We start from the raw sequence: 21,639 nt of genomic DNA, 5'->3' as shown, positions 1-21,639 counted from the left end.
AAAAGGGGTAGGCCAGATTGCACGAAGAAAGAAATCAGACTTGCTGCTGGAAGAAATACCCACCTGCAGGTGTGCATGCAGGCACTTAGGCGTCGCGTGCGTATGTCTGTGCTTGTGCGACACGGAGCTGGAGCGAGTGAGAGGAAGGCTGAAACTTAAACTCCTCCTGCAGCTCTGCATCTGCTCTGAGTCACTGCCATGACTCACAGTGACAGCGCTCCCATTAGCTAGCGCTCAGATGGAGCAGCTCCGGCAGCAGAAGAGGCAGACTGTGCTCCTGGTTACCTGCTGCAGCAGGCGGCTGCGCCAAGATATTTATTTACGAGCTCAGCTGAAGGACAGCAGGCTGTACTGAGCGCAGTTGTCATTATTCTTAAGGTAAGAATGCCTGTTATTGACTAGAAGAAGATGGGAAAGGGAAATCAGAGCTGGCGAGGGCTGAGTTTCTTGCTGCAATTTCTTATTCTCAGAGGGAGCGGTGCTGCTACAAAGCTTTGTCTCAGCTGTTTGTGGTTCTGTATGGGAAATCCTATGGCCAGTGGGCAGAGCCTGTCCAAGGGAACAAAATACCTATATTGTCATTCATTGTGTTACGTAAGGCATGGCAGCCATGTTAAGGATACAAGACCTCTTTCGAAGAAACGGTGCTGCCAGACATCAGGGCTGGGAGAATAGCACTTAAGCAGCTCTCTGCCCGCTCTGTGCAGATGGCTGCAGTTCTGGAGTTCTTGCTTACAACCAAATACGCAGGCTTGTGAATTTCTTTGTTGACAGAATGAAAAATGGTGGCATTAGGAATAGCAAAATTATGACTGTTTACCTTTAAAGTCCCAGTGGTGTTCTGCCTGTAGTGTGCAGTCTGGGAGCACGCACACCCTGGGATCTGCGCAGTGCCTGGATGTAAACAGCCTCTTCAAACTCTTGAAAGCATACATCCATGTTCTGGGCTCGTTTCATTTTGTGCCACTGAAACCCCACGTATATATATACATAGCCTGCTCCAACGATTGGCCATATGCAAAAAGTAGGATGTATTTTAGTTACTGTTTATGTATGCAGAGTGCGTTAAGCAGTTTTTCTGTAGTGGCTTTACTGTTATTTTATTCACTTGGATGCAGTAATTCTAATGTAATCTAGACTGGTATTTCCAGTTCTCCTCATGCGGAATCCACTGAGTTTTGAGCCTTTACTGTCCTGTCCCGAGTGATTTTCTGAGTTAGGGAATCTTTGTTTTTGAATCGTAGTAATAAATTTGCATAAAAATGACTGCTGTCTTCTCTCAACTAAATATGGTGCTGTGATAAGGTCATTTGAAAAATGACAGCATCCTTCTTCTGTTTACTAATTTACAGCATTCACTGATGCCCAGTGTTATGAATTAATTAGATTTGGCATGACTTCCTTTAAAAAAAAAAGGGATTAAATTTCTAAATAAAATGAATAGTAAGATTTATTAGCACAACTGCTGTATCTTTACAGCTGTTGTGACATCCAGTCAGAAAACTACAGCGTGAGAACTTTTAAAACTACGCCAGTCGTGGGCTCTTATCTCCCAGAGCAAAATCTTGATCACCAAATTTAATGATTTGTGTTTCTGATATAAAATATGTCTCATGTTGCAGGATCTTAAATGTAAGATGTTTTTTTCAAGATGAGGGTTGATTTTAGGACTGCTCACTAACAAAGTTCTGGCACATGATTTCCCTCCTTCTCCCAAATCAAGAAAATGTGAATAAAACACTCGTCAAAGCATTAATTTTTTCATTGATTTGTATGTGAATTATTGCTTTCTGATACTGTGTCAGAATTGTGTTTACCTTCATTTTTGCCTTTAAGTTTGTATACATGTAGAAAAAGAATTCTGTATTCTCTGAAACCAGAACTTTATGATCATGAAATTTAAATATCTTCAATTGAGTTTCCATAGTTTCTTTATTAATATGTTATGGTTGCAGTTAAATAATTAACAGCAAACATATTTGAAGAGAAATTGCAAGTACATGCTTAAGATCTGGAACATCAGATGAGGGCTTGCCCCTGTACACTGACTTCCCATCCCAGCTGTCCATTTTGGAAGCAGTGACCACCAGAGAGGAGAGAGCTCCCTCAGGTTCATTAAGGTCTCATGCTGTTCCCTGTGCCCTGCCTGCTGCTGGCATAGCGCTGAATGAAAACAAGTGTCAGCTCAACAAGAACAAAAAGCCCAGCCTGGCAAGATAGTTTGACAGTTTGCTTTGTGTAAGTAGGAAACCACCTGGGAAAAACTAGAGCGGGTTTAATGTTGATTTATTATGATGCTATCTTGATGATTACATGCCATCCTTTATTAACAAGTCATAGGTAAAGTGGGAATGGCCAAGGCAGAAGAGATTTGTGCAGAGGAGAGCTCATAACTTTGTGTTGTGTGCAAAGGAAGCAGTTACATTAACTCTTCCTCCAATCACCCTGAAAGTTTTTGTTACTTCCAGTTGGCTTTGTATTAGGTCACAAAGGCAAAGTATAGCAGAAACTGCTAGGAGCATTTCTCCTGTGGTTTTAGCAGCACATGAACTGTGAGAGTTTGTGATCTCCACAACCTTTCTTTTTTGCAGTAAATATTATGCTATCTCCAGGCAGAATATCCCAGAATATCCCCCCCCCTCCAGTTCCCAACCTACAGGACATCATTGGTGCTTGTGGGCCTGTAACCTTTCTCCTTGTCCTATCACCACAGATCCTGCTAAACGGTCTGTCCTTACTTATAGCCCCCCTTTAGATTCTGAAAGGCCGCTCTCAGGTCTGCCTGGAATTTTCTCTTCTCCAAGCTGAACAGCCCCAGCTCTCGGTCCTATTCCATCCCTTGGGTCATTTTTGTGCAATCCTTTGAATATGCTTCAGCAGGTCCATATTTCTCCTGTACTGAGGACTCCACATCAGGATGCGGTACTCCAGGTGAGGTCTCACCAGCGCAGAATAGAGGGGCAGGGTCACCTGCTGGCCACACTTCTTTTGATGCAGCCCAGGATACAGTTGGCTTTCTGGGCTGTGAGGGCACACTGCTGGCTCATTGTCCAGCTTGCTGTCCGCCAGTACTCCTAAATCCTTTTAAGCAGCACTGTGCTCCATCCTTAGGTCCCCGAGACTGTACTGATAGTGGGAGTTGCCTTGACCCAAGTGCAAGACCTTGGCTGACTTGAACCTGTTTGGTTAGCACTGCCCTTAGAATTTTGTTAACTCTGTTGTTAGCTTAGGGTTAAGCTTTAGCTCTTGTTTTCCATTTCAGCTGCTCTGCTGTAACCAGTTTTATGATACTCTCTCCTTGGTAGATTTTCCACGTGGGCAACCCATAAAAGATGCAAAGCCATAAAGGTCGTGTGATACCATACTTCCCTTTCATTCCTGTGCCACTCATGTTGTGAACAACAGGTGCAGTGTTCAGCTGCTCCTTTTGTTTGTTTCCTACTTGGTCCAGCCTGCGGTTTATTTCTGTAGCTTCCATTACGGCTCTGCCCTATCTATGTATTTTGAGCCCTGAGACTGATTCCCTGCCACATACAAAGCCATATTGCTGGTTTATCTCAGATCTCTTCTATGTTCTACTTTCTCAGGCCTTGAGCAGAAGTTTTGAATTGGAAACTGGTATCATTTGATGCCTTCCTACCACTGCATCCTGCAGTGTGAGAAAAGGACTTGGCAGGAAGCACAGCTATAGCTGTGGAGAGATGAGGGGCAAAGTGGAGAACAGAGCGTTTCACCAATGGTCTTGAAGCTTTGAGACCTTCCATTGGAGGAAGCACCTATTCTATTGCCTTCACAAGAGCTGCATCAGCAGTTATTTAGAGCTGACTTTGCTAAATGGCTGATTAAAAACTTTGAGGAGATCCACTCTCGGTATTAAAATGAATTTATATGAAACACATTTAATACGAGGGTTTTTTTCAATTTTATTACAGTTTTACCAAGTGACCATATAGGAGTGAAGCACTGCTGAATTAGGTGCTGAGTTTATGCAGAGTGTAACATGGTCTACACGTGCAATAATGATTTATATTACAAAAACAACTGTCGTGTTTCGTAAGGTGATTACCTATTGACGTTACACTTTTTGAAAGAGGACTTGACAGTAAATAAGAAAGAAACAATATATTGCTGTTTACTTCGTATGTCTTTGTGTCACAAAACAGCACTGCGATTTTATTTCCAACACAAAATTTGAAAAGGGGGGGGGGAAGAAGTTTGTTTGAGTTGGCTCTGTTACAGCTTTTTTGTTTCCTCATAAGATAAATTGCATTGATCCATCTCATACGTTAGAGAACTTACCTTTATATTTTTTTTTTGAGTTTTTATGCAAGTTGTTTTGATAGTCTTTTAATTGTATGTATATATACATGTACAGGGCATCTGATTTGTCCCTGTAGCTTTTTTGTTTTCTAAGTTGTTTTGTTTGTATCAGATTTTAAACAGTTGTTTTATAGGGGGGAAGGAAATAACTGTGAAGTCTTTGTATGTGCTGTGTCATGAAAAGCTCTTCACTTAATCCTGGAGCAGTTGAAGCAGAGAGGCATAGAGGGACGTTTGGGCACAGCTTTGCCCTGAAGGCCTGGGTTCCTGGAGAGACTCCCACTGCACTGCGTTGTTTGAGGTTTGGTATCCCTTCCAGTTTTTGTCTATTGAAACCTTTGTGCATTCTTGAGCACGTGCAAGTTTGAATAAAGAATAAAAGATGTTGCCCATTCCATGACTTATCAATGATATCTTTTCATTTGCCTTCAAGGCCTGAGTTTCCACCTACCCAGTCCTTCATGACTGTCTTTTGCCCCCAGCTCTGGAACCAGAGCCAGCATGGGGATAAGTATAGTTCATTTCACTCTGGGTAGATAAGATTATGGCCTCGATTATGATGGTGTGTTATTTCTGTACTGAATTCTCCTTGTATTTTATAGAGATGCAGAAATCTGGGATTAGTTCAGCTTTTGGTTTGTGCTGCATCTTTTAAAGCAGCAGACTACTTCTGCAGCTTGAATAAACAACAGTGAATTGGTAGATAGGATGTCTTGCATGACTGTAAAGTGACCTCCTGTTTAGGAAAAGCACAATTAAAAATAAATGGGTTCATGATCCTTAATTCAGATTATTTTTTTAGCAAAATGCTAAGCATTGCCAGATGGCAGAGCTACTACAGACGGAGGTGAATAATGAAGTATGTCCTTTACTGCAGGCTGTTTGGGCAGTAAATCTGATTTTGAAAACGCAAAACAAAACAGAAAGAGGCTGTAGTATTCTACTGCACTAATCAGCCACACATTTCAGCTAGTGTCCTATGTATTGTAGGTAAGATTTTAAGCCCCGGATCTGTGAAATACAAGCTGCCCTGAAAGATTTCCTCTGTCTTGTTTCTGAAAGAGATGCTAGTGTTGTGACTTTAAAGAAAAGATGCATTTCCCCTGGTCTCAGCATGATTTCTCTTGCAGCAGAGTGGGCTTCTTGTGAGGACGTATGGACTGACGTAGTCAAATGTTGATTCTTTTATTGCGCATAGAAGGTCATGAGATAATCATATCACAGAGACAGTTTCCTCTGTTTTTTCAGGAAAGTTTGCAAGAAGAGCACTTTTGAGCTCTGTTCAGTACTGTAGAGGGTTTACATAAAAAGAATCATATCCTGAATGCTGCTATTGGTAAATATTAGTATTGTGGCTGTGAATATGTCACATAAACATGCATGTAGTTCAGCTGGCTGGAGTGAGGTCTTTCTGATTTAAGTACTCTCTCAAATGTGTGTGCCTGAGAAAAGTTCATTAAATTACACTCTTCCTGAGATAAGTGGATGACTTTCAATGACATTTCAGTAAACAGGAGGTAGTGAGTAATAGGAAGAACATGGCCTTTCTGGTTTTGCCCACATAAGAAAGATTGCTAGTAATTGTCCCATACCTTTGTAGAGTCTTTGGTGAGAACATGATGTTAAAAACAACAATACTTCTACAGGACAGTGACTTTACACAGAAAAGTTGTGTGGAAAATTGAATACTGTTTTGCCAGCATATATGCAGTGGGGCAAATGTAGAAACTAGCTACCAGAAATAGATGATGGGAAGAAAAACGGGCAATTATCAGAGGATCATTAAGTTTTGAAAAGATCGCTAAAATCATCTAGTCCAACACACCCCCGCCATGCGCATTGACCACGTCCCTCAGTGCCACATCCACACGGTTCTTGAAAACCTCCGGGGATGGTGACTGCACCATATCCGCGGGCAGTCTGTGCCACTGCCTCACTGCTCTTTCTGAAAAGAAATTAGAGGAGATTGGTGTTCCTAGCTGAGCTTCTGTGATGTCTCCCCAGCTCAGCTGGAAAATAGAAGAGCAGTGATCCAAATTTTCTGAATTTCAGAGAAACTGCATGTGATCTTATCTCATGGAGGAAATTGAGAGAGTACTTGTAGTATACCTATACTTACATTGTTTTGTAATTTGCTTTCTCCCAACAGTAGGTATTGGTACTGTGAGAGCCTAGAGGGCTTTGTGTTCTGTACTAAATATTCACTAAGGATTTCTGCAGTCAGTTTATTTGCTGCTCTTTCACTGAGTACCAGGTGAATGGTAGGTAGCCATAAGGGTGGGGATAATAACTCTTGATTATAGTAAGAAATGTTGAATTGAAGGGAATTGCATCTGGCAACACTTAATCCATGCTGCTCCAGTGATGAAGACCTGTCGCCTCTGGAGCGAAGCCACCAGTACTGTTGCTGGAGATGTTCAGGAGACTTATTTTGGTGAGCTCCATGAAGTCACAACAGGAGGGATAGGAGTGAAATACAATCAGATGCATATCCCACATTATGACCTTAAATTATCACATTTATAGCTATATGGTGATTATTCGTCCTTTATTGCTACATCCTTTCTACCGTCATCTTTTGCAACGGATTGCACGTATTACTGTCCTTTAGCTAACATAGTCTAAGAGAGACTGAGTCGGTTAGTTGGGGGCTCCTGCTCAGTGAAACTCCAAATGGCACTCAGCAGTGAGTTCCCATGAGCCTGGGTGGGCCGAAGTGGCTTTGCTGCCCAAGAGGCCTGCTGCTCTGTGAAAGGCGCAGGTACCTGCCTGCAGGCTGGAGGAACGTGCAGCAACTTTTTATGTCATCAAGCTGAAGCAGCACCAGTCTCCCAGCCCTCTCTTTCCTTTGGAAATGCCAATTAGGTCAAGAAGAACTGAGCATTCTTTTCTGTGCCTGTTACTAGGATTTATGTTTCAGAATATGTTCCCAGTCTTTTATTCAGTAGGAAATAGAAAAATGTCAGAAGGATCCACTGGTAAGATTTTACTTAGGGCTAGGCGCAGTTTGGCACGTGTAACAATAAGTCTCTTTAAAAACCAGAGATGCCTCTAAATACTGATCTCATATAAATTCAGCAGAAAGAGAAATGCAAGGCAGAGCAGTCATTTTATCCATTTGAAGATCTGCTTAGCTGATGTTATTTTTGTGATGAGCAGCAGGTAGGAACTCATTGGTAACTTGACTCTCGATTAGTCTGGAGACTTGATACAGCTTTCTATCATAGGCAGGGTACCCAGGATAAATTGGAAGAGTAATTCCTTCCTAGCACATGGCTAATATGTCACCAGCAACATTTCCAGATCTCTAAAAGGCTTGTAAGTGAAATAAGGGAGGTATACAGGTGTTTGGGAGGGTTGTGGTAGCTGATGGAGACTGTTAATATCTTGCAGCATTTATTTTTTGAAAGTATGTCACTTTCCCAACTTTTCTACATCATGCACTTTTTTCTCTCCATTCCTCTTTGGTTCATATTTCCGAGATGCAAGAAAATGCCTTCACAGTAAGTGTAACTTTTTATGTCACTAATAATGCAGCCTAAAACTTCCCTTAAGTTGCATTTGGGGGTCCATAATGTCTGTGTGTATGACAAGATCAATGTGATGGATTACTCTAGAAAGAAAACTGCTCTTAATGTCATCCTTCTAGGGATTTTCGTAGTATTGAACATCCTTGGAAAATTATAACTTGGTTACGCTGATGAAAGACAATTTCTACTCATTACTACTTGAATGGTTGGCTTTCCATGGAGTACTATTTAACCTGAAGGCATAGCTTCCTATGGTAAGAAGGACAGACATACAGACGTTTAGTAGCTAAGAAGAATGTCTTATTGTGACACTGATATAAAAAATGAAAGAATGGAGAATTTTAGTACCGAACACCATATGTTTTATTATCAACAATATCACAAAACTGTTGAAGTTGTTAATTGCTGTTCTTAGTGTTCTTCATGAACTTCACCTCCTTTGCACTAGCACATAGCAAACATTTGGGTTGGTCATACTTGTAATAGCAAACTGGGACTTCTCCATAAAATTTGAAATGGAATGTGAACTACAGGATGCACTCATGTAAACCAATTTGACCTTGAGGCTGTATTTTGTAATCTTGTTTTCCTCGCTTCCTGTTTTTGTAGGACAGCACTCGTAAGCTAGACTGACTCATGGAGATGGTTATGTGACGACTTTGAGGAACAGGCCTAATACTGGGGAATGCTGTAGGCTCTGTCTCCATGTTTGTTTGAACATGAGAGATATCGGCATGTGCTATGACTTTCTTTCCATGAAAGTCAGGTGCAGAGTAAGTAAATGGTGACTGTGTTTCTGCCCAAGAAGAGGATGCTACTCATTCAAAGCACGGCAATGTACTAGGAGGCTGAAGAAAGCACTTCTGCAACAGGGAATGTAGATATGGTCGTAGATGAGTGTTTTCTTTCTTTTCAAACTAGAGCTGGAAATAGCTGAAACTTCAGTGTTGTGAAAGAGTTTGCATACATCATGCAAGCAGATGTGAAATAGTTCTGAGAAAGTCAGCTCAAGAAAGTTTCCACTTTTTACATAAGACATGTCTTGATATAAAGGTGAATGCATCTTTGTGTAAGTTAGTACTTCACAAAGAGCTTCCATAAAAATCACGATAATAATTTTCTCAGTATGAAGAGAGTTTTTGGTCTTTAAAATCTTGAGGACTGGTATTTTGAAATGTAGAATATGAGGTAAGGCATCTCAAGTCATACGTAGTTAGTTTCTAAAAGTATTTAAATGAGCATATATTTTATTTGCTACAAGGCAAAAGACACAAACAGAACAGAGCAAGACACATAGTGTATTCTGCCTTCTGTCCAATTGAGGTTTGTAACAAGGTTCATAACTGTCTTGACCTCAAAAAAGAATATGTTGCCAGGGTTTGTAGGCTGATTACTGGAGATTTGAGCCTCTAAGATATGTTTACAGGAAATGTCTTCTGATCTATGTTGAGGCTGACTATGTGCTTTGAATTAGCATTTCTTTGCAGCTCTACTGTCATGTGGTTCATCTGCAGTTGCTTGTCCTCTGCAGAGGTTCCTGCTCCTCAAATTTGCCTATAAACACAAAAAGCTAAGGCAGTTTTTCCCCAGCTTGGTTCTGTTAAAGGGACTTGGTCTAAATTAAAACAGCTGTCACAAGCTGTTTTGTTTTATGCTTTTTCCTATCAGTATTTTAGATTTTAAAAAGCAAAAAAACAAACAGAACAACATGTTTGTGTGATACTAATGTGCAGTTATGCTGACAGATATGAGGCGAAGAGAAATGAGGAGAAGCAACAGGAGGCAGTAACTTGTATCAGCTCAACTCCCCTCTGAGTCAGGATAAGAGCTAGCTTCTATCAAAGTAGCAGTGTTTTTCTCTGCTTGACTGATGACAAAGCCACACTTGGTGTCATGATTCAAGTACTCTTCAAAGATGTTGGCAGCACATGTAATTCAGAAGGGAAAAAGTTAGTCGTTCATTCTTCTCTTGAGTGATTTAGCTGCTCTTCTAATGAGTGAGAAAGAAGCATAGGGAAGAAGCATAGAGAGGAAGAGAAAGCAAGGGATTTCCAGTAGTTCCAGTCCTTTCTGTGTTTGTTTTGTATCAAACTTTCAGGTGATTTCTCTATAGGGAATAGTATTCACTGCAGGAAGCAGGAATAAAGGTACAGCACATTTAACTGAGAACTTATGAGAACTGATGTTCTTATCAGTTTGCACAGTAATCCTGTTTGCAAGTGCAAAGTACTGGGATGAAAATGGCTATTTATGTAGTATTTCCTTACAGTGAAGGATCTGAATGGCTTTTAGTATCTGGCAGCAAGCACTAGGGTTTGAAATGCCGTCATCAATCAGTTGCAAAATGATTTCTGTTTAGTTCTAATTAAGCAAAAATACACTGCAGTCTTTGAAGAATCTTTTCCTCATCATTTCTTAATGCAGAAAACCAGAGACGGAATATGCCAAGAAACTGGTACTCTAGTGTGGTAGTAGTGCGTTACTACACTCAGCCGTGGTCTTGATGCTACTGCAGGGCCATATAATTTAAGAAACGTACAATGGAGGCTAAAACAAAAGGGTTTGAATCTGCACCCACTTAGACCCTTTCATAAGCAAGTGAGAGTGGCCTCTCTGGTCTCACTGCCTGTGCATGTACCACTGATGTTCAGTTCACTTGTTGCAGGGAAAGCAAGCACTTCAGTGGTTCTAAATCAGGTGCCAGAACACTATTGCAGTGCGATCAAAAATACCAGTGATTGCCTCAAAGCTGAGAGCTCATTGGCAGACTAACAATTCAGTGAAATTGAGCTGTGGTAGAATACAATCTAAAGGAGGCGGGTACCTGCAAGAGATGACACTGTGGTAGGATATCAGTAGGGATGGCTCACAAGCACTACAGGAGATGCAGTATGATTTGCTTATGGCCACTGAACTGTCATTTTTAGTCATAGCATTTATGTAAGATTTTTACATTCATTATCATCCCATTTTCATATCTTCATTTTAAGTGAAATGACTTACCACGTTTACATATTTACATTAAATGCCCTGAAGGTGAGTGGTGGTAAAACACATTACAGGGTTATAACTATAGTAGCAGGTCTGTTGTGTCAGCGCTTAACCTTGTGACTGTGGCTGGCTGTGACTTGCTCAGTGAGTAGCTTGTGCAGTGCCCAGGAGCTTTCACAGTATGCGTCATGCTTTTAGAATGGAAAAAGAAAAAATAACTATACTAAATAAATGCATTCGTAAGTCATAAATAAGTTATAAAAGATACCACGTAGGAGCTTTATGTGCTTGCACTGAATTTATCAAATGGCAATAATTAAAATAGTAAATGATTTTGCCTTGCATATTGCATTTAACCTTGAACAAGGCTCCACATAATATCATATGTCTCCGTCCTTGTTGAAGAACTCTCCAACAGCCAGAGTAAGTTAAATGCTTTGTAGCTTCTAAGGCTGTCAGATCAGATGAGAAACGAACCTCAAGTTTATTCCACTTTCACCTTGGGCCATGAAAAGAGAAGAAAACTTGAGCAACTTATAGCCCACTTCTTTGAGGAGTCTTGCTCCTGTAAGAAATCTTACATGCTTTGCTGACGAGTGCATAAAACATGGGACTGTATAGTTTCCTGAGCTGTCGAGTCTAATGTCTTGTTAAAGCAATGGCGTAGTGTTTCTTTTATATAAATACCAAATTTTTCCTTGACTGAATTAGCATTCTTGGTTACTGTTATTTCAGTTAACAGAATTAAGATAAACATTATGTTAATTCTATTTTCACCCTTCTGGTGTTTGTCATGGTATTTCTGGAGACCAAACTGTATGTCGTCACAGCCTCCATGTTTCTGAGCTTCACAGTCATTTGAATTGCTCTGGTGAGGCTGCCTTTCCATTGCCTTCATAAGCCCTTTTTCACACAGGTTACAGACTGCTCAGCGTTCAGCCTGCAGTAGCCAGTATTTCTGACTCAGTCTCATTGCTGCTTTTTGTGCAGCTCATTAGCTGTTAAACCCCAACAGGATATCTGCTTTTATTGTGGGTGCATTGTCTGACATTGAGGTCTTTCTTCTTCACTTTTTCTCAACTGTTAGAATCTCAATTTAAATCAGAAATTCTTTTTCGTCTATGTGGTTTCCTCTTAGTGTTTTCTAGCTCAGTCTGGTTTCTTTTATTTCAGTGCTGGGGTATCTTTAATAGTTTGATTTGAATGTTCACAGACACCATTGTAAGCTGACAACATAATCTTAACAACTGCATTACAAGTCTGAACACTGCTTTATTTATGAATCTCCCTTGAATTTAACATTTTAAGGAGTGTTCTGATTGTGACTCATCAGTATATTTTCCTGTGAACTAAAGTTTTAGCTTTCTTAATCCTCCTGTGTATATTTATAAATTTTCCCCACTTGGATATTTTACTAGAGAAGTAACTTCTTCCCACAGGAACAAGTTGTCTTGTCTGCTTGGTTTTAGCAGCACTGGACATATATAATAACAGGTTGTCTAGCAGTCAAACAATTTGCCAACGGATGTTTTAGGCCCTGAGCAACTTCAGACCTAAGGGATGGCCCTGTTGTGAGCAGGTTGGCGTAGGAGCCACCCAATGGCCTTCTGGCTGGGAAGTCAGAACTCCATTCTGGATGCACTGATGTTGCTTTTTGGGGTTGAGCTTTTCTTCCATGATGTCTGGACTTGCAATATGCTGGGACATTGCAAATGGGTGATTGTGACCGGCTTGGATTCAGGCAGACTCTGTTTCATTCTGACAAGGAAAAGTTCCCAGATTTTTCATGCCATTAAAATAAAGAAAAGCAAGGAAAAGATGGGTTAGGTCTGAGATGGTCACATCTGGTCTATGGCAAGAAACAGCAACCAGTAGGAGTGCATTAGAAGAAGTCTGGCTGTTGCCTTCCAATGTTGAGGAGATCCAGAGCGCTCAGCTGGCTCCTGGCCTGCACTGTCCTGTGTCACAGCCCTTTTCCATTGGTTCATCCGTACTTTGATCTCCAGTTTGCTCCATCATGCTGATCCCCTGCTTTTTGTAGAACATTTTACTCCAGGGTTTTCTTCTAGAATGTGTGAGTTGGAGCGATCGTTCACTCTATCGGCTGCTCTCTTTATAGAAAGAAGCGCTGAGCCAGGTTTTGTCTATGATCTTACCATATTCACCATCCCAATAGGTTTTGCACTATCAAATGCCACAGTTACACTTGTGCCAGGGTGTGATAATCCTGCTCCTTGTTTACCATTGTAAAACACTTTTCAGCAGGGAGCTCCTGCTTCATTTCAGAAAGTGGAAACCTAAAAACACAGACCAGTCCCCCCACGAAATAATGGATGTGTCCAGAGATAGGGACTGAGAAGAGACCACGGGTGAAATGTTAGATGGCTGCATGCTTTGTATTTGTTTTACAATGAACTTGGCTAAGGATTCTGAACTGATTGATTTATGGGATATTTTATCCCATTCCGCATTTTGTGGTAGGATATATCTTCATTGTGCTTCTTGAAGGGGAAAAAGAATGTTAAGATGCCTGTTGCTTAGATGTGGCAAGTGTTCTTGATGTGGCCAAAGGCAGTATGTTCTTTGTCACAGTGAGTTTTGGAAATAAGAGGCGGAACTTTCGAACCTCTCCATCGGTGACATCTGAATTCAGTCTGGGTCTGTAGAGCATGAAAATTGCTTGGGGGTCTCTGCAGAACAGAGTAAGTTCTCAGTTTGGCTGTTTGCATTCCCATTGCCTGGAGAAACCTCTTAGGGATGGTTTTGTGATGCCTTGTGGTGATCTGTCACTGACTGCAGCTGGAAGGGGCAGGCAAAAATTAAGAAGAACTGAGAAGCTGTGCTGGGTGAGCAAGATTGTTGCTGTGATATGAAGTTGCTTCTTTATTAAGCTTCATGTAGTGTAACTGCATTGGGTTTTTTACAAACTTAATAGAAAAGTTGCTTTAGTTAAATGCATGCTTTCATTAATATAGTTGAAAGAAGATTAACGTCACTGTCATTAAGTGTAGAAAGGTATAGCAACAGTAGCTGGTTCTTTGTTCTCAGAACTGATGCACAGTCCAGCCTCTGTTTCCAATGGTGGAGGAGCTACATTATAAAATGTCAACATTTAACATTTTTAATGAATTTAGTGATTATTTTTTTTCCCACTTGCTCCTATATTTTTTTATAGTGTTTTTTTTTTTCTCCCTGCAGTACTGGCCTGTTTGCAGTACTGGTTTGTTTGGATCCATTCAGTCAGAAACACTTTGTCCTTTTTTGTCTTTCAGGCTTTATTTAAAAAGAACTGGATGCCCAGGCTGAATTTCATCTCTGAAAGCTGGAGAAAGGTAATGGCTTTAGTGATTAATACTATAACGTGTGATGATCTATGGACACTGAATCCAAAAGTTCAAAAATGGAAAAAGTTAAAGGTGATAGAGCAAAAGTAACTTCTTTCTTACAAATGAGAAAGTGCTGGCAGGGTTCTGCACCTGGTATCAATGGTATGCGTGTGCTATTTTTTGTATTGTGGATACTTTATTGTATTTACCAGGGGTTTTCTGCTGTCTTTTGGTGTGTTGCCAACAGAAGCTCAGGAAGACTGTTAGCTAGTGACAGTGTAAACTGAACACATCTTTGAACAGTTGATGCACTTCTGAAAGTTTTTGAGATTTAAAACATGGCCTGTGCAGAAGGCCAGTATTTGTAACCTGTTTCTACTATAAGAGTGAATTGGTGGTTCTTTAGTTTTCCTCCCTTGAATACTGAGTTAGTGCAGAGGGAGGAAAGCAGATCTGCTTTTGTGATCATTGAATATTGCTGTAGCATAGCTCAGTATCCTTTAGGTTGGGAATGGAATCTTGTTAGGCCATTTGTCAAGTGTTTCCTTCTTCACAATGAGAGCTGCTTTAGGTCCTGTGATGTGGGAGTGTGCAGAGGTTAATGCTGCGTGACTAGGCCATGTGGCAAGTGTGTGTCCTGATAGGCCTCCTGTTGGCAGCAGACTCTTGTGAGGCAATGCTCTTTTCCCCTCATTTTCAAGCAGAGTTCAGTGCTGGGGCTCACTTGCTTCCTGCAGGCCACAGCAGCTTTCAGTGGGTTGTATGGTGACTGGCTGCACCTGACATCTGGGATTTCAGAGAATAAGAGAAGTGGTGGCACATGTGCTGATGATGCAGCGATACAAAGCAGGCAGCCAGACAAATAGAGGCTGGAGGTTTCCCACTGGTGTGGGAATAGGAGGCAGTGAGAGATGAAATGTCATACTTGTGGTCTTGTGGCTGGTCGTGTGCAGAAGTTGGGAGGGAATCCTCAGTCTCCTCATCACTGATATAGTACCCCCAGTGTCATTTTAGAGTTGAGCATAATGAGTGTTGCCTTAGAGAACAGTTGTTACTTCTCAGAGACATTTTTTCCAATCCTGCTAAGGGCAAACAAGCTCATTTGAAAGCTTGAGCAGAGCCAGTAAATGCACGATCTCATGTAGCAGTTGCTTTTCTTGTATCATATACATGTCTCAGTGCAGACTGACATCAGTTACAGAGAAGTCTGGAGGGGTTTATTACCAGAATTGTACCTAGATCTGGGACCGAAGCAAGCTCTGGCCTAGGTTGTTTCACTGTGGCAGAATGGAATGCAGTACACAACAAGACGCTTTGGGGTTTATGTGGGGACTTAATTTTTCATTACACCATGCTGAACGCTTCAGTTAAGAATAGCTTGGGAGTCCGACATGCATTTGGTCCCAAGACATCAGGGATGAAATTGCCAGCAGCAAATTAGCATTGCTAGACCCTGGAGCTAGCTTTACCCAGACTTAAAAGGAATTGCAGTAATACCAGTCATTCATGCCATCTTTTTTTATTCTATTAGCCATTGTCTGCATGGGGAAAGATATGCCTGGGGCAATCCTGCATCTCCATCCTGTTCAGTGCTGCTTCTTACAGCATTTTCATTCTTCTCCAAGACAACTATGCCTTGTCCCCTGTGGGTTCTGTCTTCACACTCTCAAAGAAATCTATGACAATAGCAGAAAAAAAACCCAGCATTTAGGGCTCCCCTTCAGGGACAGCACATCATCCTAATTAAGCGTTTCTCAAAAATGGCCCTGGCAGCGCAATTAATTCCACGTAGACAGATCCCACAACTCATTTGAAGTATTGTGTTAGATTAGATCCAAAGAAAAAATATGGAAAAAAGAAAAGAGGATGTCATCCATTTCTGTTTGCCTGCTTGCTTGATGTTTGGTACATGTTTTCTTTGAATTAATTTGGATTCAGTGGCTTCTTCAGTAAGAGTCAAGCTCAGTGTTGTGTATATCATGCTCCACATTGTTCTTTTGGTTGTACTGCCTCCTTAATGTGCTTGCCTGAGACATAAATTATTTCCAGTGGCACCCCTGTTAGGTAGCAGTCTTTGCTTTCTCTTCAGTCAGTGTCTGGATGGCAGCTACTGAAGGTGTACCCTGGTAATCCGTGTACTAGCATATGTGACTAATGGACAAACTGCATGAGTGACTGACTAGGGAAAGATAATTGTCAAGAAGATTGCTGTGCAAGTAATGGTACTATTAGTTTTTACTACAGTTTTACTCTCTGCTTTTGCTGTGTTTTATTTTCTAACAGAAACTAGTACCTATTAGTTTGTTCGTTCTCCTCCTTTTTCCATCTTGCCAGCTTGTAAATTACATTGAGATGCAGAGCAGCAGCCTTGTGTGAATACATGGGTGTGTTAAACACACAGTAATCATGTTTCGTGGGCCATCACGTTCATCATCCTCTTGTTAGGGATAAATCAATTGAGTATGTGGTGACTGATTGGTGTGTATAATTGCAGTAACTATGTGTGCAGTTGTTACGTAATACAAGGCACTTGGCCTTTTAATAATGTTCTACATTACATTAAGTGTTTTTCTATCTGACTGTTGATTCAAGTCTGAAGGATTAATCATGACTTGAGCAGTGCAGGCAGAGACAAAGGCCTGGGTCTGAATAATGTACTAAATGAAGGCATAATCAGATTGAATAGAGCCTGAAAGCAAGGAGAAAGATGAAAAAAAGGGGTTAGAGGACAAGAAGATACGCAGCTAATGAGAACATTTGTAGAGGGCAGAGACTTTGGGACAGGAAGCTTAATTTCAAGTGTTTTCTGAAGAATACAATAATTTGTAGGTTATTACTTTGTTTCTTTATTAGGGGAACTTTTGTGTCTTTTTACAGGTATTTAACCTATAACATGTTCTCTGCAAGCACAAAATAAATTAGGGGCAGTCTGGCATTAAATGCTACTGTTATATGCAGGCATTAAAATGTTTGGAACATTATTCTTTCCAAGTTTACATTCCATTCAATAACATACTCATTTTATCCCTTTGCTTGTACTTCAATTATAAAGTTATTACAGTGTTTAGATTACAAAATTTCCAGTACCTAATTGTTAATAACCTCAGCATTATCCTTGGGAAATGCTTAGATGAACTATACAAAATCACTGTGAGCATTTTAGGACTCACTCTTTCACTAAAACATGCTGAGAGGATAGCACTTAATCCAAACCATCTAACCCAAACCTCAAGAAAACTTCCCAGCCTACTGCTTTCATTCTTGCAAACTTGGTGAGTGGATCATTTCCACTTTCAGTTGTGGAGCTTCCAAGAAGTCAGGTTAATAATAAAACCTGCATCTGGAAAAATCTTAGCTTTTCTACTGATTTCAGTAGGACTGTACCTTATAGTTACAGTTTGCTCTTGTGCTGAGTTACTGTGCTGAACTAGTTTATTGAGGTGCCCTGTAAGTGTAAATTTAGACAGAATCCGTGCTGAAGTTTTTAGCTGTGCTTTTCAGAAGGAATCTTAACCAGCTGTTTTGAACATTATGGCATGTACAGTCAGCTACAAACCCATTTTAAAGAGGTAGTGTGTACGACTCAGTTCTCCTGTTTGAAGATCAAATCAATAACTAGGTGTCTGACCAGCCAAGGCATCTGTAAAATTCTTGCCCAGGTTGTCTGAAGGAGACAAGGTGCTCGTACTTTTAACAGGATGATTGATCATTAACAGGATGATTGCTTGCAGCTTAAGAGATAAATAGACCAATTTGGGTCAAAAAGAGAACTTAAAATTGCAGACTATGTGAAATAGTTTTTGTGTGTTTAAGGTATTATATATATATATATATATATATATAGCACACGTTCAGCAACATGTGTGGTGAACTAATAGAGATACAAAACTGCTAAAGGAACTCTCATATAGAAAAAAATGGTTTATACATTCTATTGAACAATTTTCTTAAATGTTATGAAGTATTTATCCTCGTAAAAAGCTTTTAAATTTTATCAGGAAAAGTACTCCTCCGCACAACAACTTAGCTGCATCTAAGATGCTTGAGACACCCAGTGAATCAAGAAGTCTACGTGAATGCATTTAACAGTTTGTGAATGTAAGAAATTGTCCTAAATGGTTGAAGTTTATGGTACTTTTCACCCTGTATTGAGTCTTATGTAGCACAAATTTGCACTGGGTTTTTGCATAGCAAGTTAAAGAAGGGCCATAGCTATATTTTGCTTTGCTTCTTCTCACTTGAGGTCTCAGGAGATTTTGAAAAGTCTTCGATATTCCACTGATAATTTCACATAACTCTGTAATTTCAGAAGAAGCAGATGTTTTTGAATCTTGACTATTTTTAAAGAATTCAAACTTTCTGGCTGTCACAGTGACTTGCAAATTTGCTGCGTAATCACGAATTTCTTAAAGATTGCTATTTAATGGATAATTAAAACATAGCTCAGCTACTAAGATTTTTTTAAAAGGACTTTTATAACTTTATATTACTGAATATAATATATAGCTGTAAGGAAATTGAAAATGCGATGTAGGCAACTTCAGAGTTCTTAACTTGACCTTAATAAACTTAGAGAAGAATTGAAGGAATTAATAATTAAAGACATGGAAAGTGAATAGAAAGACGATGAAACACAATCTATTTTCCTGAGATAGGTCATGTCAGACTGACCTAGTATCTTTTTTTAATAAGAAGACAGGTTTTCTTGAAAAAGAAAACTGTGCTAGATCTGGTCTCTCTGGATTCTACTGAGGCATTTAGTATGATGCAGTTTTGAAACTATTGTTTAAGATAGAGGAGGATTAGTTGAGTGTAAGAGCTATGAACTCAAGGAAAAAAGCAGCACAAAGAAAAGGGGAGACAACTGGACGTGGATATGTAAAATGAACTAGTTATAAAATGAAGTTAGTTGACTTAGTTTTCTCAAAACTTTTTTTTTCTTTTAAAGTTGATGTTGTTATGATGTAATACTGAAAGCAGGCTGTTGAAACTTCCTGATGGGACATTCATTTCTTATACACTACTTTAGGTGAAGTGATTGTACAGGAACAATTAATTTTACAATTTGTAATACTGAAGGGATGGAATTCAACACAGCAAAGTGTCAGGCCATACGCTGACAGGAATTCACTTTGCTGAGTGTAACCTTGGTGTCAAAATTAGCAGTATAATCTCTTACATAATCAGTGGAAGGAGGCAGATTTTTAATTAGGCACCAAACTCCCACTTTTCTCTCTTGACTGTTAACAAGCACCTGACTCTGGCATTTGTGCTGAATGCCTGAAATTGGATGGTGCTACAGCCCCAGCTTAGGAAGTAATGCAAGACTCTTTTCCAGCGAGCAGAAAGTTCAGCAGCTGAAGACTTTGAAGGAGAAAGGTCTGTGTGAGGGAAAGTGGGTTAAGGTTATTGCAGTCCAAAAACTTGAGCTCATCGTGTAACAGATGTGGAGGAGGGCTACAGGGATGATCAAAGGAATGATGTTACAAGAGAAGTCTGAAACAGCTGCGTTGGAAATGTCAGGAAAGCTAGGAAAATGTGAATTTTAATTGCTCCAGCTGTGTAGCTGGAATAACGAGGAGCTTGGGATTGTGACTAACATCAGCTAGGTGATAACAAGCAGGATGTCTGTAGTCCACCAGAGGACTGATGGCAGTCTATATAACAGCATCATATTGTAGAAAGGCAGTAATACAGCAACAGAAGTGTCCAAATACATGCTTTAGAGAAAATGTGAACTGCATATAGATATTTAAGCAGCGTAGGTATGTGTATTGATAATCCCATAATATCAGACAGTAATCAGTAAGAGAATTCTTGATTTATTTTTAAGGAGGAGCTTGAAGATTTATGAAGGACAATTATTGCTTGGGTTCTTTGGATTGCTTGTGGTAGCAATGGTAATGTGAGGACGGTTTGACTAGATGATCTTGTAGGTCCTTTCCAACCTTGTGATCCTATGATTCTATTTTGATTCTGTTTGGCAGCTTGTGCTTTTAATCATTAGTGTATAGTGTGAGACTTGCTGCCTTCTCTGTTGCCCTGTGTTACCTGTAGTGCACAGGGAAATTTTGTGTGATGAGTGGACATCAAGAAAATATGTAGGGCTGGACAAAGGTATGTAAATTTAGCCTGTGGTAAAGATGCCTTTAGAGGCAGATTGTTGGGCAGCAACTCCTGACAAGTGAAGGAACAGTTTGCTCTAAAGTGAAAATTGTGGTTGAAGATTCCTGATGTGTCTGTAGTGACAAATGATGGGTGCAGTATTTACAGTCAGTGACAGCCACTGCCCCAAATACCTCCTTAGTCTGACAAATTAAGTTGCTTAAATTTGCAACTGTCTGCTAGTGAAAAATTGCTTGTTGCTTAGATGCTAGTTTGTCTCAGCACCAGATTCAAAATGGAGCTGAATTCTTTGAGTAAGGGTGAGTAATGCATTTTCTGCTGTTGCAAATACTGAGCTATTCAGCATGAATTGATCAGCAATTAAGACATCGATCCAGTCATTCTTTAGCAGGATTATCCGTAAGGTAGCAGGAGAGAAATGCCACAGCAAGAAGCCTTTTAAATGTACTTCTGGCAACGCTGTTTAGTTCTCCAGTTACTTGTTTATTAATAAGTGCTTAGCTTGTGTTTTTGAGGCTTTTAAGTACCTAGAAGAATGTCAGGAGAGAATAGTGCAACTTCTCTTATTTATTTTTTTTTCTGCTTCCTAATTAATGATTACATGCTGGTACTGAGTAGTTATTGTTCTGTGGAAGAAACAGTTGTGTGATGATCTCACAGTCCTTACTTGGAGAATTGCCACAGTAAAGAAAAAACACTGTTTATGAACTGAATTGTTAATAGTTTGAAAGGGGAGTGTTCTGCTGGAAACACAGAGCTTGGGATGATGATCCAAGAGGGTAGAAAGCAAAGGGAGAGGACTGAGAAGACAAGCCTTAAAATGTGAGTGCTTTTTCAGAGTTCCTGTTTTATTAGAGTTGAGGTCAACTCCCTTAGATTTAGAATCTGTGTCCCACTTTGGGTTTAACCTTTTTTCTCTATTCTAGGTTTTATTTAGCTCTGAGACACATTTTGCTGGCTGTTAAACGTTCCACTTCTGATTCGAAGATCTGTCTTAGCCTTTCCCTGAATGCTGACACTCGGAGCATCTCAGACTTGCATGGCTGTCGCTTATAGGATTTCCAGATAAATGGGAAGAGCATCACTTGATCATATTTTCCTTCTCCAGAAACGTTCATGATTGTTGTATGATCACTACATGATCATGAGAAAGATCTGCTTTTAAGTTTCAGGAAAAGGGCTTCTCACATTCCTGTGAAAGAGTGAGAGAGGGGAATTTGCAGTAAACCTTTCTTTCCCATTACAATTAGGTTGTTTGTAGGTTTTGGATTTTGTGATAATAGTTGTGTCTTTATTTGGCGTGGGATGGGGGGGCTGGCTAACAGAAACAAAGAGATAAAAACAGA

General features: G+C 40.1%; 1 protein-coding gene across 16 annotated transcripts in view; it reads left to right on the top strand.

Moving 5' to 3' along the window:
* INPP4A (inositol polyphosphate-4-phosphatase type I A) overlaps positions 1–21,639 on the top strand; it is a 109,972-nt gene that overhangs the window by 23,576 nt on the left and 64,757 nt on the right. For 2 of the 16 annotated variants that reach the window (XM_019622978.2, XM_019622997.2), the window contains exons 1-2: positions 57–378; positions 14,114–14,173. The gene's annotated coding sequence lies outside the window, so the exon portion shown is untranslated. Of the gene's footprint in view, positions 1–56; positions 379–14,113; positions 14,174–21,096; positions 21,116–21,639 lie in introns of those variants that run through there. The other 14 variants (XM_019623013.2, XM_010727609.3, XM_010727614.3 and 11 more) reach the window with 12 other exon arrangements.

The sequence above is a fragment of the Meleagris gallopavo genome, chromosome 1 (genome assembly GCF_000146605.3).
Source record: "Meleagris gallopavo isolate NT-WF06-2002-E0010 breed Aviagen turkey brand Nicholas breeding stock chromosome 1, Turkey_5.1, whole genome shotgun sequence".
Lineage (NCBI taxonomy): Eukaryota > Metazoa > Chordata > Aves > Galliformes > Phasianidae > Meleagris > Meleagris gallopavo.
The sequence above is the reverse complement of the archived record's forward strand: the minus strand, read 5'-3'. Positions and strand labels throughout refer to the sequence as shown.